At 40.2% G+C, this 15,596-nt stretch overlaps 1 protein-coding gene across 6 annotated transcripts in view; it reads left to right on the forward strand.

The window, feature by feature from the left end:
• The first annotated feature begins 1,905 nt into the window (after window positions 1-1,905).
• Window positions 1,906-15,596, forward strand: part of WIPF3 (WAS/WASL interacting protein family member 3) — a 38,455-nt gene continuing 24,764 nt past the window's right edge. Inside the window, exons 1-2 of one of the 6 annotated variants that reach the window (XM_063153755.1) lie at window positions 1,934-1,963; window positions 4,518-4,624. The gene's annotated coding sequence lies outside the window, so the exon portion shown is untranslated. Of the gene's footprint in view, window positions 1,964-2,177; window positions 2,255-3,088; window positions 3,461-4,517; window positions 4,625-15,596 lie in introns of those variants that run through there. The other 5 variants (XM_063153791.1, XM_063153746.1, XM_063153765.1 and 2 more) reach the window with 5 other exon arrangements.

A 15,596-nucleotide genomic window follows, 5' to 3' on the forward strand; every position in this document is an offset into this window, starting at 1 on the left:
GTCAAGAGTAAAAATATAATTACGATACACAACATAATTTTTAGTAGTTATGCAGGCAGAATGTGTGGAAAATAAAATTGCATTTATGGCCATGGATTGTAAAGCATATCAGTGTTAGCTGCAAATATGTTTGAGGCAAATTTTCGGTATTTTAAAACACTTCAAATAATCTTAAATTTGTAATGATGATAAAATCCAGGAAAGATAATAAAACTCAGGAAAAGCATGTCCTATATGATAATGTAGGGTAAGTTTTGTCCCCGCTACATTACTCTTTCTGTGATCTCGGATACAGCTGGGAGGAAGAAAAGCAGGAGAGGAGGAGGAGGAGGATTATGTGTGGACCAGACCAGTGTGCAACCTTTGTACTGGGTCAGTCCAGCCTCATAGGGTAGAAATTGTTGCTGCTGCACTGGACAAATTCTGCAGAAATTATGTGGACCTTGTTGAAAAGTGAAAGAAATTAAATTAAAGAAACAGGACAAAACCAGCTTTTTTTCCTACAGCTCTTGCAGCCTGATCCTCTGAAGTTCTTTTTCTATCTAATCCAAAAGGTGGACAAAGTTCATTTCAGCAATAGCAATCTAAAATCAAGTCTCAGCTGAGACTAATTTGCATGAATAATGAAAGCAGTTTTCAAGTGTGGTATTTTATATATATATACACAAATCTATATGTAAATAAATAAATAAATAAATAAATAAATATTAAAGTAAATGCTGATATTTTGATTTTTCTGGAGCATTACCTAGGTCCCTCTTGGCTTTGTTTTGTGCTTTGAAGTTCAAACTAGTGACACTAGTGACCAGCTAGAAGTGGATTTAGTGCTCCCTGACTGCTGTGGAAGCAACTGAAGCAGATACTTAGGACTTAAAATTATTTCGTCTGGCAAGCAATCAAGAGAATATTTTCAGAATAATAAATCAAAGTCACACCTCTGGACAGACAGAACATGGAGATCTAGAGCATTGATTTTTATGCCCATGCCCTGATGAGCAGAAGTACCACAACAGCCCATTGTTGACTTTCCACCAATCTCAGGCTGACATTGCCATCATTCAGGTCCAAGTGACACGGATTTATAGGCAAGCAAGGCAATGAAAAACACCGTTTTACATTTCTACAGCTAAACAGGTGTTCCAGAGAAATCCAGTGAAGACGGGCCTGCCTCTCAGCCAGCTGAAAATACCATCCAAAGGCTGCTGGGCAGACCAGAGCCCACATTATGATTTTTAAGTTAATTCATCAGCATCATCATTCTTGAGACACTTGCACATGACAAACTCGGGGTGCCCCATTCCTCCAGCTGTCTGGGAGGCTGCTCCACTGCAACTCCCTTGCCCTGACAGAAACATGGAAGGCTCATTAGGGCAAGACCTTAATATTCCCATCTTAAAGCAGCCTTGGAATAAATCCAGAAGAAAACAAGATTTAATTTTTTTCCTAGCAATCAGGGATACAAAAGCCAAGGGTGCCCATCCAACTCCAAGGGCAAGGCCCTCAGGGCACTGCAGGGAAGAAGTGGTTTGGCAGGTGGATGTGTTTGGGACGGGGTAGTGCCATCTTTTTTCCTTGCCATGGGGCAGCATTGTGGCATCCACCTGGGCTTTCAAAAATAGCTTTGGCTCTGCCGAGGCACCAGCATGTGGGAGGGTGCGCCAGGCTGCAGCCGGACTTCACCCTCGCACCAAAGCCGCCGCGCTCCAGGGCTGGGGGTGGAAAGCGGGGCCCGCGGGTGGGCGGGCTGTGTATGTGCGTGCATGTGTGTTAAATTACTACTTTTAAAAATGTACATTTATTTTTATTCCCTCATGAAGACCGGGGCGGGCTTTTCCCCCCTCAGGATCCTAAGATCCCTGCCCTGCTTTCCCCGCCCCCGCCAGGGGAGACGGGCGGCCGCCGTACCTGGCGCCCTCTGCCCGGGAGGAGCCGCCCGGGCCCCGTCGGCAGCGGCGCCGAGCAGGTGGGCGCGGCGGGGGCGCGGGGCGGGGCTGGGGGTCCCCGGTGCCCCGGGCCCCCTCACAGCCAGCCTGGAGTGCCGGGCGGGGGCGCGGCCGCTGGGGCCCGGGCCGGGGCTGGGGCTTCCCCGGTGCCGCGGGGTCAGAGACGACTCGGCGGGCAAAGTTGGTGCCGCGGCTGGGCCCCGGCCCCGGGCCGCGTCCGGCCGGCGGGGCAGCGGGGGACCGGGTGACCGCGACACCCGCGCCCCTGGGCTGTGGGTGCTCCCGGCGGCGGAGGAGGAAGCGCGGCTGAGGTCAGGCACGGGCTGTGCGCGGTGCTGCTCCTGTGTTGTGTCAAGCAGAGGGGCTGTTTTCCGGCGGCGGTGGATGGCAAGAAGTTGTTTGGTTTTTTTTTCCCAGTTCTCGTCATTGAAGTAGATGTGCTGGAATAGGTCAGCCGAGAAAACGGGGCTGAGTGATTGTGAAAAGTACCGTGTATTAACTACTTATGTACATATTGGAGGGGGAATGCTGGAGAGATGTTGGAAAGAAGCTCTTAAAGGTTTAATAATAATTAACATGGATAAAATCGAGACTAAAGTCTAGTGACTTCCGCGTCAGCCTGCTGTTGCTAATTCAGAGTGACAGGGAATGTGTTGGTAAAGGGTAGCACGCGGATTTTTATTTCTCTTTGGATATGCTCAGGGTTTGCAAAGACATAGAGATGATGGGTTATGTGACAGCCTGTATCTCTGGGGTTGGGAAGGGGGGCCGGGCTTGTGTCGCTCAAGAAATTCAGGAGCTTGAGAATAGGGAGAACACATGAGACCTGCGTGCCTTTGTTTTGTTTGGTTCTGAAAGTGGAATATTACTAAGCGAGGTTTCTGAAAGATAGCAAAGTAAGTCTGATTTAGGAGAGGAAACTGATATAAGGTAAAGTTTGATGATTTTTGCACAGAACAGTCTTGGGATGGTCTGGATTTATGGGCAAAAGTCTGCAAGTGCTCCTGCTGATTCAGACAGTGACATTTTGCTGAAATTGCGATAGCAGTGATACCTGTTACTGTGCACGCTGCATGAATCGAGTCGTTGAACTGCTTCCTGATACAATCAGTGTTTTCAGTTTCTCCATCTGTGTATGCGGTGCAAGTTCCTGTTTATTTCACAACGTGTGTTTGTACAGTCTTTGTTAACATCTTCAGTTCGCGTGCTTTGTACTGAAGGACAAGCCATGGGGCAGATGATGAAGGAAATGAATGCAGCTTTAGAGCGTGATGGCACTCGGAGCCGGGACACTTGCTGGGCACTTGTGTGCGTGGGGATGGTTCCTGTTCCCTGTGAACCTGTGACCCAGAGCGTGTCCCGGCTGGAATGCGCAGGCGGTGCTGCCGCCCACGGCTCGTACGGGACAGTGCCCTGCGTGCAGTGGAGAGGCTGAGTCTGCTTTGCTGGCAGGTACCGGCTTCCATGTGCAAGATAACATATGAGGAGCTCAGTGTGGGACACTTAGAGCAGATTGCGTAAGTGTGGTTTTTTAATTGATAGACTGCTTTGGCTGTTTTGCTGTAGATAATGACGGCAAAATCTGGGTTAGACTCATGACCAGAAAGAATGCTGTGGGAGTTGATATTTTTCCTGGACAAGATGCAGGTTACGGAATGGGGCTTGCAACTGAAGTATGAAACTTTTTTTATTTCTCTTTTTTAATAAAGGATATATATTCTCTAATGACAGGGGTGTATAAATAGTTTGACCAGCTTTGCATACAGACTTTGGTTGCTTAGGGGCAGATGCAATGTTTAATTCATTAGCTGCAGTGCTCAAGTTATTGCTGGTTTGGATCTATGCCTGAAAATAATTGAGATGCACTTGAAATTCAGATTCTATGATTGTACTGCCCTGGAAAGGGCAAGATATGACTGTATTTATCAAATCTTGTATAATACAAAGCAACTTCCTCTTTTTTTCTCTCACTCCTTCTCCACCTGTAAGAGGAAATATATATAAATAAAGATCCTGTAACATCTCCATTTCTGTTACTGCAGTAGGGGAATGTACAGTAAATGTTTGGAGTCTCTACATAATGAATATTAAATCTGAACTTGCAGAAAGTATGTAGATAGTTGGGTTTTTAACAGTAAATCAAAACATAGCACTATCACATCTCAGCAGTCACAGCATAAAAGTCAGCACTGTTTGTTGAATGTCCTGACAGGATATAGCCAGATGCTAATAGTTATCAGCATTTTTATCTTAGTAATTTTATTGCTTGATGAGGTCTGTATTTTGGGAAACTCATTGTCCTCTGAAAAGAAGACCTTGAACAAAAAATATCTTAGTCATAACAAATAGAAAAATATTTGCACATTTTAAGAGACAGATTTTGAGAACTCCAAAGTAGGATAACACAATTTAGTATTTTACATCTAAAAAAATTAACTTATGTTGAGTATTAAAAAGTTTCGTATTAATATTTTAAAATATTTTAGCTCCAAAGGGAAGCAAAACAGAGAAAAGACTGATATGAAATCTCTTTGTTTATAAGTCATAACTCACCTATAATAATTATTTTTTCAGACACATTTGCTTTTGTGGAAGCTTTTCTTCTCTGTGGCTGGGACTAGTTCTGTTCAGTCATGCGAAGTAGGTGAGACTGGACAGGCTCAGCTCAGCTTTCTTGCCCTGTAAGTTACTGATCCTGCATGTGTGTGAGCATCTGCTGCATTATTATGTGGGTATTTTGTGCAGTTCTTTTAAGTTCTAATAAACGAGATCACAGATGAAAAGTTGAAGCTCTGGGGAAAATGATGCTAGGCTCTGCTGCACCAGAATAAAAATTCTCATCTTCTTCAGAGTGTATGTGAAATTAGTATCTAAATAAACATAACAATCAAGTGAGATAGCCAGTAAAGTCTTTTATCTAGAAGTCTTTCGTACTCACATTACACTGAGTTACCAGTGGCTGCCAAGCAGTTTTGAGATGCAGCTTTCTGGTTTGCCTTTAACACTGTTCTTACAGCTCTTCCTCAATTAGTCTATGTTCTTACACAAAGTAGTAACTGTCTTTGTGGGACTGAAGCTTTCTGAAAATAGGCATATAGTAGCAAACCTTAATGGTACTTCACAGTTGCTTTTTTATCTGTGGTCATTCTGCATCAGGGTTGTCTGGTGGCTTCATAGCCAGGATGAACAAAGATAAAAAGAGTGCTATATTTGCAGACAGAATAAAACGTCCTTGGGGCTTCCAGATTGGAAAGAAACTGTATTTTTAGGCAAAATTGTATTTTTTTGAATACGCCCACCTTAATTTGACTTCTGAGTATTGTGAACTCATTCAGTATTACATACATGACAGCTGTAAAGCTGCCTTTTGATTGCTTTGAAAGAATGTAAAACAGCTAAAGGATTTCCACAAGATGCAAGAAGCATATTTTCATGCCATAGTAATTGGCATGAAAAACAACAGCTGAAATGGATTTCACTACCAGAAATATCTCCCTCTCAAATAAGGTCATGCATGGACAGCCTAATTCTTCTTTGCATTGACCCTGTGTCATCTTTCCCTGTTGTTACAAATAGATAGATAACTCTCTGTGGTGTGGATGGTGTCACTCTGCAGCCAGCCCCGGCAGAGCAGAGCAACATAGCAGCTATGCTATAGCTACAGGGTAAGTGCTGAAGTGAAAAGTGGGGGAAAACTGGGCCAAAAGTCCCTACGTGATTACGTTCTCTAAGCATAAGGACAGAAAATTCAGCATGAAAGCGCTTGCTCAGTCCTGACCCTGCTCTTACAAGTGTCCAAGAAAACTAAACAAAGTGTGTCTGCTCTGCAGCTTCTGTGTAATAGATATTCTATATCCTCCATTTACCCTGGTGGCAACTGCCGTGCCTGCCTTGACAAATGGATGTGTTGGCTGGAAATTTACAGTGCTAATGCTTCATTCATAAGAGAGGGGTAGAATGAAGGAAGTGAATGAATAGGTTTAGAGATAGTAACCCCTTTGTGTTGCTGCCTTTCACAGGTCTGTAAATGACTGCTGTACCATTTAACTTCTAGTTACTATATCATGTTTTCCTCTTTTCATTATAAGTAACAAAAAAAAAAAAAAGAAAAAAGAGGAGGACAGAATATAGTACTGCAATCACAAAGGAGGTCTTGGGGTGTTTTGTTCCTCTTTTGTACCCTCATTGTTTTAAAGCTATATGTTACTGCTTTCCTAACTGGCATAGTTATGTGTGAGAGAAAAATATGTATGCAGCAGCACTACTGATGTGTATAAAATAGTCCTGGCAGGTTTTTGGCTTTTGTCCAAGTCACTTAAACATTTTTATATGCTAAAGAAGAAAATAAATAATGCTATGTCTGTTCAAAATCTGTGGATCTGCTGTGTTAGTTGAGTAGACACGTAAAGAAAATCATAAGCATAAAAGGCAAGACAGGCTTATATACCAGCAAAACAGACTGGGGTTTTGGCAATTTATTTTCAGAGGGAATGTTTGCTTCTCTTGGGGATATGTAAATTACTGCAAAAATATCTGTCAGATTCTGCCTAGGATTTGGATAGAAAGTTGCTTTTATTGGTCAGTTGTGTGAGTGTGAACAGCTTAACATGTTAGTGATGTTACTTCTGTTGCTGCAGATCATATATCCTGGAGTATTTTAAGAGTTAAACCCTAAAGAACTGATCTCACTTCTACTGAAAACAAAGGAAAAATTGGCAATATAAAAATAAGAGATGGATTAGCCCCTAGATTAGTAAATTGGCAGAGGGGGTGGGAAATATCTGTGTAAGGTACTGTGTGAGTGATAGATGTGGGGCCTAGCAGGGCATTTAATGCAGAATGAAAGCCTTTTTTAGTCTTGAAATGACTAAGTATCAAGGAAATTATGCAAAAGCAGATTGTACAAAATATCCTTGGATCAAGTGATCATGAGTTTACATTGACTTAACAGTAGGATAAATTATGCAGTCCCATGTGGGGGTACTTGGGTTTGCTCTGAACAGACTGTACCAAGAGTTGCAAAGGCCTGGAGTAGTTGCAAAATGAGTATGTTGTGGTTACTTTGCTCCTTTCCTCTGCCCTGACTGTTTGACCTTCTTGTTTTTCTCCAATACTTCAATCTTTTATCCAATCCATCAGGTGGAGCTTAGTTCATCTGCTCTAATACTTACCAGTTCTAGTCAGGATGTATATCCTCATATCTCCTAGAATCACATTTTCTGGTTTTTTTCAGAGCTGAATCAGCCTAGCTCTGCATTCCTTCTGTTTTTCTCAGTACTAGTAGCCTGTGCTGAACCTTTAGTATCATCATGCAGAGTTACTTAATTTTACTCCATATGCAGTGTTTCTTTCCCCAGGGCAGACAGCTGTACCTTTTAAGTGAAATGCCTCTTCTTGCCTTGCCTTGCATCAACAGCAGGCAAAAGGTGCAGTGAATGGTGGCAAGGGCAAAGAAAGTGAAGAGTGGGAAAGGAGAGACTGGTAAACCACTAGGAAAGGGGAGAAATATTCACAAAGTGAAGTAAAGAAAAAAGATGGGCCAGATCCAGGCTGGTTAATGTGAAAGCTGAAGGCCAAAGCCAGCATAAAACTTGACACCAGAATTCATGGAAACAAGTGAGTCTTCATCTTTAACCTGCTTGGTCTGATGGTAGCAGATACTGATTGCTCTGCAAGTATACTTGGGAGCTATTCAAAGAACACCACTTTTCTCCTTTGTGCCTATAAAAGATACAAATGCAAAAAAAAATTCTATTGCCATTTAATCACTAGAATAATTTTCCTTATTCATCAGGCAGCAAAGCTAGTTGAGTATTTTTGAATCCCTGATGTTCGTTGCTTATGCCATGTGTACAGGAATGTATCAATCACAGTTTCCTCTCTAAATATAATGCCTTTCCCAGGGAATTACCAATGAAGACCTTTCATAAGTCAAAGGGCTGAAACTTCAATTTAATAAACTCATATTGTTTTTCTCTCAGCACTTTGTTTTATTAGCAGTTCAGAACTAGGCCTACAAATCAAAACATCTTTTATCAGGAAAATTTTTTTTGTTGCAGTTGCAAATGACTGCAATTTGCTGTTCATTGTGCAAAGTAAAATCATTGTCCTGAGTAAATGGATGTAAGATTGGAGCTAGGTACTTTGTGCACTTCCTTTAAAAACAGCTAACAATTTTCTGTACAAGAAAGATATTTACACCTTTATGCACATAGGCAGTTTGATCCCAGCTTTGACGCTTAAGGGAGAATAAGAACATATTGCATATTATTTTTTCAGAACAATGAGCTAGTTAAAATAACAAAAATGCAATGTTATGGTAGCATAGCAAGGCTTTCTTAATAACATAAGAGTTTATAGTTATGTACTTGTACTTATGGAAGCCTTACCCTGGTGTAAAGAACATCTGAGATGAAGCTAGCAGTTATGTCACTGAAATGGGACAGCAGCTTCAACAGGATTGACAGAAAAGGGCATGAAAGTGAGAATGAATGTTCAGAAGTTTAATTTTTTAGGCCATTAGGGCTAACATTTTTACCACTGGAACAGAAATTAAGTAATCCAAATTTCACTGAAAACTGGAATCAAAGTTTCCCATTCTTTCTTTGAGGTGAAGATTTCCCTGACAACTTACTCCTGCAGGTGACCCGATCATTGTGTTTTACATCCCTTGTGAAAGGCAATTCTCCTTAGCACATACATTGACCACAGTCCATGCTGGGGCCTAAAACTGTATTGTAGGAAAGCATGGTGCATGTTGAATTGCAAAATTTATTCTTCTTGCATTGCCAGTATTAGACTGTTTTTTAAGCTGACAGCTATCAGCCTGACATGACATGACATGCATGCAGGTTTCTATAAATTTATCATTTCAAGATGTAAAGCTGTGAAAATCAGAGCTCTGATAAAATATCATGTGGTTGAAAGTGGAGATTTCAGAATTATTTAGGAACTGGATTTTTAAAGTCTTCTAGTCTTCCAATATCCATATTTGCAAATTCTTTTCACTTGACTGGCAGTTTAAAACAAGGTTTGAGCTGTATGTAGCAAATATAGAAGAGCAAGATGCTGAATACTGCCTCGTTTGCATTTTCCATTTTGATGCTAGCTACTTAATTGGAAAGCAAAACTTTCTTCTCTTAAAGGAATTGATTAAACAATGTTTGGAAATTTTTTTTTGTAGAAACCATTCTGTGTACAAGTATACTTTTCAAACAACTCGGTAATATAAGAATGATAGTCAATATATTAATAACTATAAAGGAATAGTTCATTAATAATGATGTGAAAACATACAATTAGCTTCTTAGCAGAGGCTGCAAAATTTGCAGATGTTAACCTGAAACATCAAATTACCTCTACAGAGAGAGATCAAGCACTGCTCACACTGATACTCTTGAGGAGTATAAGAGTAAACAGTTGTCTTCAGAATGTGGCTGTGACCTTGAATGTCTACTGAGCTGCACTTTCTTTAGCTTAGGCCAATGATTAACTTTGCTAATGGCTGTATATCAAATTCACCATTGTTTGTATAGCTGGCAGTGAAACAAGCTGTGTCTGTCTTTGTGTGGATGATGCAGTTTTAATTTCAAGGAAACCCTTTGTATAAATTGTTTCCTTTGAAAACTTATGTCTTTGTGCAAGTTCTAATTACTTCTAATTTACCTCATTTGTCTTTGGGCTCTCTAACTTCGGGTTAACACTACTACAGGCACAACATATTTCTTCTTGGTATGTGTTGTTCTTTTCTCTTAGTCCTTATTTAAAAGAGGATGATGAATTCTCTTATTCTGCTCCCTTACAATCAGTCTTCTCTGACAGATCCCCATGGAGCAGAGGAAGCTACACCCTGAAATAGTCATATGTAGGGATGTGAAGTCATCTGTGCAGCTTTGCCTCTGAAGGGAGGTTTGTCAAGACATAGCACTGTGATTTCTGGCCTCAGCACCACAGGGAACCCAGCAGAGATCTGCCCACAGCACACATGGAAGCAAGGCGTCTTCAAATTCCTGTAGTCTCTGCTGGGTCAGTCCTGGACAGTCTGTGGCAATTTTATCAGGCATCTGACAGAATAAGAGTCATGCTGGGCTTTTTTCAGGCAGAAAGGGGAAGCAGCCCTTAACTGCATTAAGCCTGGTGGAAATAGTCCAAGCTGAGGGGAACTTACAGTCCTTGGCTTAAATTCAGGATAGTGTTACGTCCTGTGAGACAGTCCTACAGACCCTGTAGAAGACAAATGCTGCTTAGAAGTGTTTCATCAGGTATTTAATGGAGAAAGAGCCCTTCCTTAAGGTTTGCACATTCCAATGGAATTGAAAAAGTCAGATTCTGCCTTAAGTGGCAGTGATGTAAATGATGACTGAGAGCAGAAATTTCTCTCAAGGTGTACACAATTCTGATGTACAACTGTTAGATGGTGAAAGGCTGGAGTTTTCTTAGTCAGCTGTGGGAATATACATGTGAAAGTCTTAATATATATAAGATGGGTATGTATATGGTATTTGCTTTCCTTCTGTAAATGAAAGTTCTAACAGTTTGACACTTCTACACAGTCCTTACATGTCTCAAATGCAGCAGAGACTATCAACTATTTTGTGAATGGGGTTATCATTGTAGGATGAAAAAGAGGCAGGATATTCAGAGGCTCTACCTTGATTCTTTCTTGTTCGGTTCTCAAACGTCATACACACTCTCAAAAAAAGAAAAAAAATGTAGCATCCACTGCTTAAATATTAAATGGTTTGATTATCTTAAAATTAGAATCTAGACCAGCTCTTTTCAAACAGAAGATTTTTCCAAGTCTTTCCCAGTTGTGTGATAGTGACAGCAGGAAAGTTGATCTGTGTAACACACATCTGCTGTTCTCTGTTTTAATCTTCCCTGTATCTGCATGTGTTGTACTGTCTTTAAAAGATCTGTGGAGATCTCATACCAGTGATTTCAGCTGTTCTTCAGTGATGTTTCACAGGAGCAAATGGGCAATTTGCTAATTAAACAATTATGCTAATTGTCTACCTTTGAGATCATGAAAGTTGAGCAGATGCTTATTGATGCTGTTTTTTCACAGGTAATTTTGAAATTATTTGACTTTCCTTTTGAAATATAAGGGCTTAAAAGCTATAATTCAGAACAGTACAGTTTATCAGAAAATCATACTTGATTATATAAAAGTTGTTTAAAAGGTAAAAACATGTTGTGGTCTACTCTTTTTCTTAAGTTTTTAATCAAGAAAGCAAGACGAATACTATAGATAAGCTCTCCTGCACACCATTGAAATATCTCTCTCAGCTTTTCCTTTGAAGGAAGAAAACCTGTACCTTTCCCCAAAGATGAATTACCTACTTCAGGGTGTGCAGCTGCAGTGATTGCAAATCCAGTGGTAATGAATCTGTTATTTTGCAGTCCTTTCTCCAATTTGGTTATAAGAGTCAGATTTTCAATTCCAACCGTGTCGTTTCATGTTAATGACTATACCACCTAAAGACCTAGGGACACTGGCCATTTAAAAAAATACCCCTATTTAGAGTAATTTTAGTACATAAATACATATTATGCACATTTAAATAATTGTGATTTTTTTTCCTCTGTCTTTTCCCCTTCTAGACATTGTACTAAATTAAAGGTACAGCTGTTTCGTGCCTTCCCTTTCCTTGATGGGTGAAGGCATTTTAGAATAGTTTGTGCAGGCATACCTGTGGTGGTTCTGCTGAATGTCAGTGTGGCAGGAGAGATTTGAGCTGCTGTCCAAAATCCACTGTTTCTTAGTGTGGATCTCTGCTCCCAACAGGATTTTGTTTTAGTGTGAGCCCTGCACTGAGGCTGTGGCAGTGATGCTTCAGGAGGAGACCTTTGGGAAGCGCTTGGATCGGAGTTTGTGCATGTCTGGTAGCTGAATAAAGTGAGACCAAAGCTACAGAAAAGCTTAGGCAGAGGTTTTGAGTTTCCCACAGGCAAATCCAGCACAAGACTGAGAGCAGTTAGTGAAGAAGAAAGATCTGCACCTCCTCTGTCTTGTCTGACACTTCAGATTAAATTCTGGGTGAAGACTTTATTTGGGCCTTCAGAAATCTGGAGCTTGAGTTCTTACATTGATGACTGCAGACTTGTTCTTTAACCCAGCTGCTATTCAAGCTCATGCGGTGAGAACACGCAAAGAACAATCTGTGACACCTGAAATTACCAGGTTCAAAATTATCCTTACCAACAGAACAAAAGAAGACCAATTGTTTTGAGATCAGAGAAGAGTAATAATGTTCTCTGAGTGATGAAAAGTTCACTGCCTTGTGAGAAGTAAAACAATTCCAAAAGTATAACAAGTCCTTGCAAATGTACTTTTGAATTGCAGTGCTTATATTCCACGAAGCAGATGCACAGCAGTAGGAGAAACTATTTTGCTTGGAACAAGGTAGAGTCATCTGCAGTGGCGTGCAAATGGGATCAAACCAGGAGAAGGAGAAATTAGGCTGCGTGTCAGGCAATCTGAACTAAAAGAGTTATTTGACTGGGAAAGAGCTTCCCAAGGGAAATAATAAAAGCCACATTATTTGGGACACCTAAAATTAGACTTCAGAAAGCACTAGAAAAAATGTACAACCTTGCTTTGGTAGGGAAGTGGACTAGAAAAGGCAGGGTTTTGGATTTTCTTCTCTCTTTTTTTTTTTTTTTGTTTGCAATAAATTCTATAATTGTTGGGCTCGATTCTGTTCTATGATATTTAAGTCAAGGTAAGATTTACATTGCTTCTTGCCTTAGGAAACTGAGGTTAAACAAAACATACAGCCTTCTCCCCTCCACTTTGCCAGCCTTTTGAACTGTATCTTTTTATTTCTGTCCCTCAGGGATAGTTCAGACCCCTCTCTTCCAATTATAGATATGCATATTTAGAGGAGTGGAGAAAGGGCACATGTACCTTAAGGATCCTTTGTAGCATTTCCCTCTTACCTGGCTCTTACCAGACACTGGAACTGATCAATATGATACTCCTTTTTTTGGTTTTAATTCAGAGTTTATTTTGATTGTTATGTGGAAATCCATAAACTTGGCATGTTCTGAAGTTATTGTGAGAAATTACTGACCATGGGTTTTATGGTTATATATATATATATATATATATATACATGTTTGTGTGTGTATATATAATATAGTGAGGGGAGAGGCAAATGAAATAGAGCCTTTAACCAAGGAACAGAGGCCTCCAAGTAATGTGTGTTGATATATTGAAAGTGCTGCAGCCTTCTCCATAAATTTCTTTCAATACAGTCCATGTGATATTGCTGCAGTAATACAAAAGAAGTTATCATAGCCAATCCTGCATATTAAAAAGTGTAGATTGTGCAGTCATGACTAAATGTTAAGAGTCAAATGTTTTTTATTGTAAGTTAGCTTGAAGATTCCTGTCTTTATCAGCATACACTGTCTACTTGTGAGATGGCAGTGCTCCTTTCAAAGCCCACTCGAACAAATAAAGCCTCTGTGGTTCTTCATTGTGTAGGCATTACCCTGTAATAGTTCTGGTATAAAACTATGAGTTTTAATGTGCACACAAAAGCATGCCAAGGTCAGGACATTGAGCCTCCAAATTTGTGGTAAGAGACTAAAGAAGGCATGTCAGCAGGATTTTCTGAAAGATGGTTCATTTGTAGAGGGTTTGAAAAAACATGAGAGGAAAGCTATATGGTGTCTCCAGTATTTCATTCAAGGGCTATGTGTTATAGCCTCACAGAATGCATCTAGCCCCAGTGCCGCTGGACAGAAGTATATGGGACTGGGATACATGGTGAACACTTCCTCTTCTCTGAATTTTGTATTGTAGTTTCTACACAGTTTCTAGTCCTTGAATTTAGGCTGCATCATTTGGAGGAACAAGTGCTGGGGCAGGGACTGGTGGAGAGGCAGCTAGAAAAGTCATCTGATGGCATTTCAGGCTGTGACTTTTAAATAGCAGGAGCTGATTCCCATTTCCTTTCTCCCACTGCTGCTTGCCTCCAATGTGCTCTACCTCCTGCTGCCATTCATGTGGTCTGCCGCAGGAGCGTGGGCTGTATTTTTTTTTCCTAATTTGACTAAGAGCATATTTCCCATTCTAAATCCTTAATGAAGACAAAAGGCCTGTATTGCAGGGTAGGAAGATACTAACCCGAAACATATTATTAGCTGGGAAGACTCATTCTCCTTATGTCCATGTTTTTGAATGGTTTAATTGAGGAAAAGAGTTATCTTCTGATGATGGGTTTTTGAATAGGGCAACAATGAGGGTGGAATGATAGAGATGCTGTGATGCCAGCTTTCTTGGAAAGCTTCATTAAGAGATTATTAAAGTGATTGTAACCGATTCTGTTACAGATCAGAGTGCTTTGATCAGCCAGCCCTTTGCACAGCAATCTCTCAAGGGAGAAAATGAGTGTTTCAGATGCTCTGCACATTTAATTTTGACTGATCTCTCATTAAGTATTTTACAAGATAGAAAAGGAGAAAAATACTCATGACATTATTGGGATATTGTTCATGTACTCTAGGTAGGAAGTGAACAAGTCTGCATGTACATTTTAATTTCACTGCCTCTTCCAATCTAACCCTCTAGCAAAACAGCCAAATATTCCACTCAAGACTATAACTTGCCTCATTTCTATGCTATCTTCTCTCTCGAACTTTTCCAAATTTAACTGTCATGCCTTCTCCCTACACAGATGATTCTGGAAAAGCATGGCATGCCTGTTTTTAAAAATGAAGGGAGAAGGAAGGGGAATAGGTTCTGGGAATTATGGTCTTTTTAACTTAACATCAATTACTAGTAAAACATTAAAATGTGAAAAATGTTTCTAAGACCTTTCAGGAGTCAGGGAAACAAATTATGACCTAGAGAGATGTATAAAGAGTAAATGTGAGAAACCAATGTAATTTCTTGTTAAGATAAAGCCTTGCAGAAAGAAAAGACAGAGCATATTACATATTTTGTGTTATAGTAGGGCTTTTGACACTGTTTCATATGACATTGAGAAGAGTCTCAGAAAATAATCATGACATGATGGATGTAGAACAAGATGTAAAATTAGATGTGTTTGGAGCCTTTATCCAAGTGTCACTATCAAAAGATTTCAAGCATGGCTTGCATAGGCCTCCTTTGGCACTGCCTAGTACTTTCATTTGCAACTTCAAAATACAGGGGTTTCTTGTTAACTTTAATGATGACTGAGTCATGCTGAGGGCATGGTTAGGTATGAAAATCAGTGAGTGATGCACTGTCATTCTACAAAAGATTTTTTTTAAAAAAAGAAAAGCATATAGCTATTGTTGGAAGATATGTGCCTTTTTGTCAGTGTATTACTAAAGAATTGTGAAATTAACATTTAAAAATGGCAGGAAAACCACTTGACTTTAACACTTGAGATGTCTGGTCCTTGATATTATATAATTTGGTAATTGAAGCATTAATTTGCAGAATTATTTCTTTATTTATTAAATCATGAGGGGCTTAAAAAGTCCCTTACTCTCTCCTTAGAGCAGCAAACCTCTGGCTTAAAGTCAGCTGAGGTTTTGTCCCAGCAGGAGCGTCTACATGTGGTCGGCTGTGATTTGTTCTCTGCAGAATTGCATTTCAAGGCTATGGGCTAGGTTAAGGCAAGATGTAATAGTTGGACAGGCTAGCATCTATGA

The sequence above is a fragment of the Melospiza melodia genome, chromosome 1, assembly GCF_035770615.1.
Source record: "Melospiza melodia melodia isolate bMelMel2 chromosome 1, bMelMel2.pri, whole genome shotgun sequence".
In the NCBI taxonomy this organism is placed as follows: Eukaryota; Metazoa; Chordata; class Aves; order Passeriformes; family Passerellidae; genus Melospiza; species Melospiza melodia.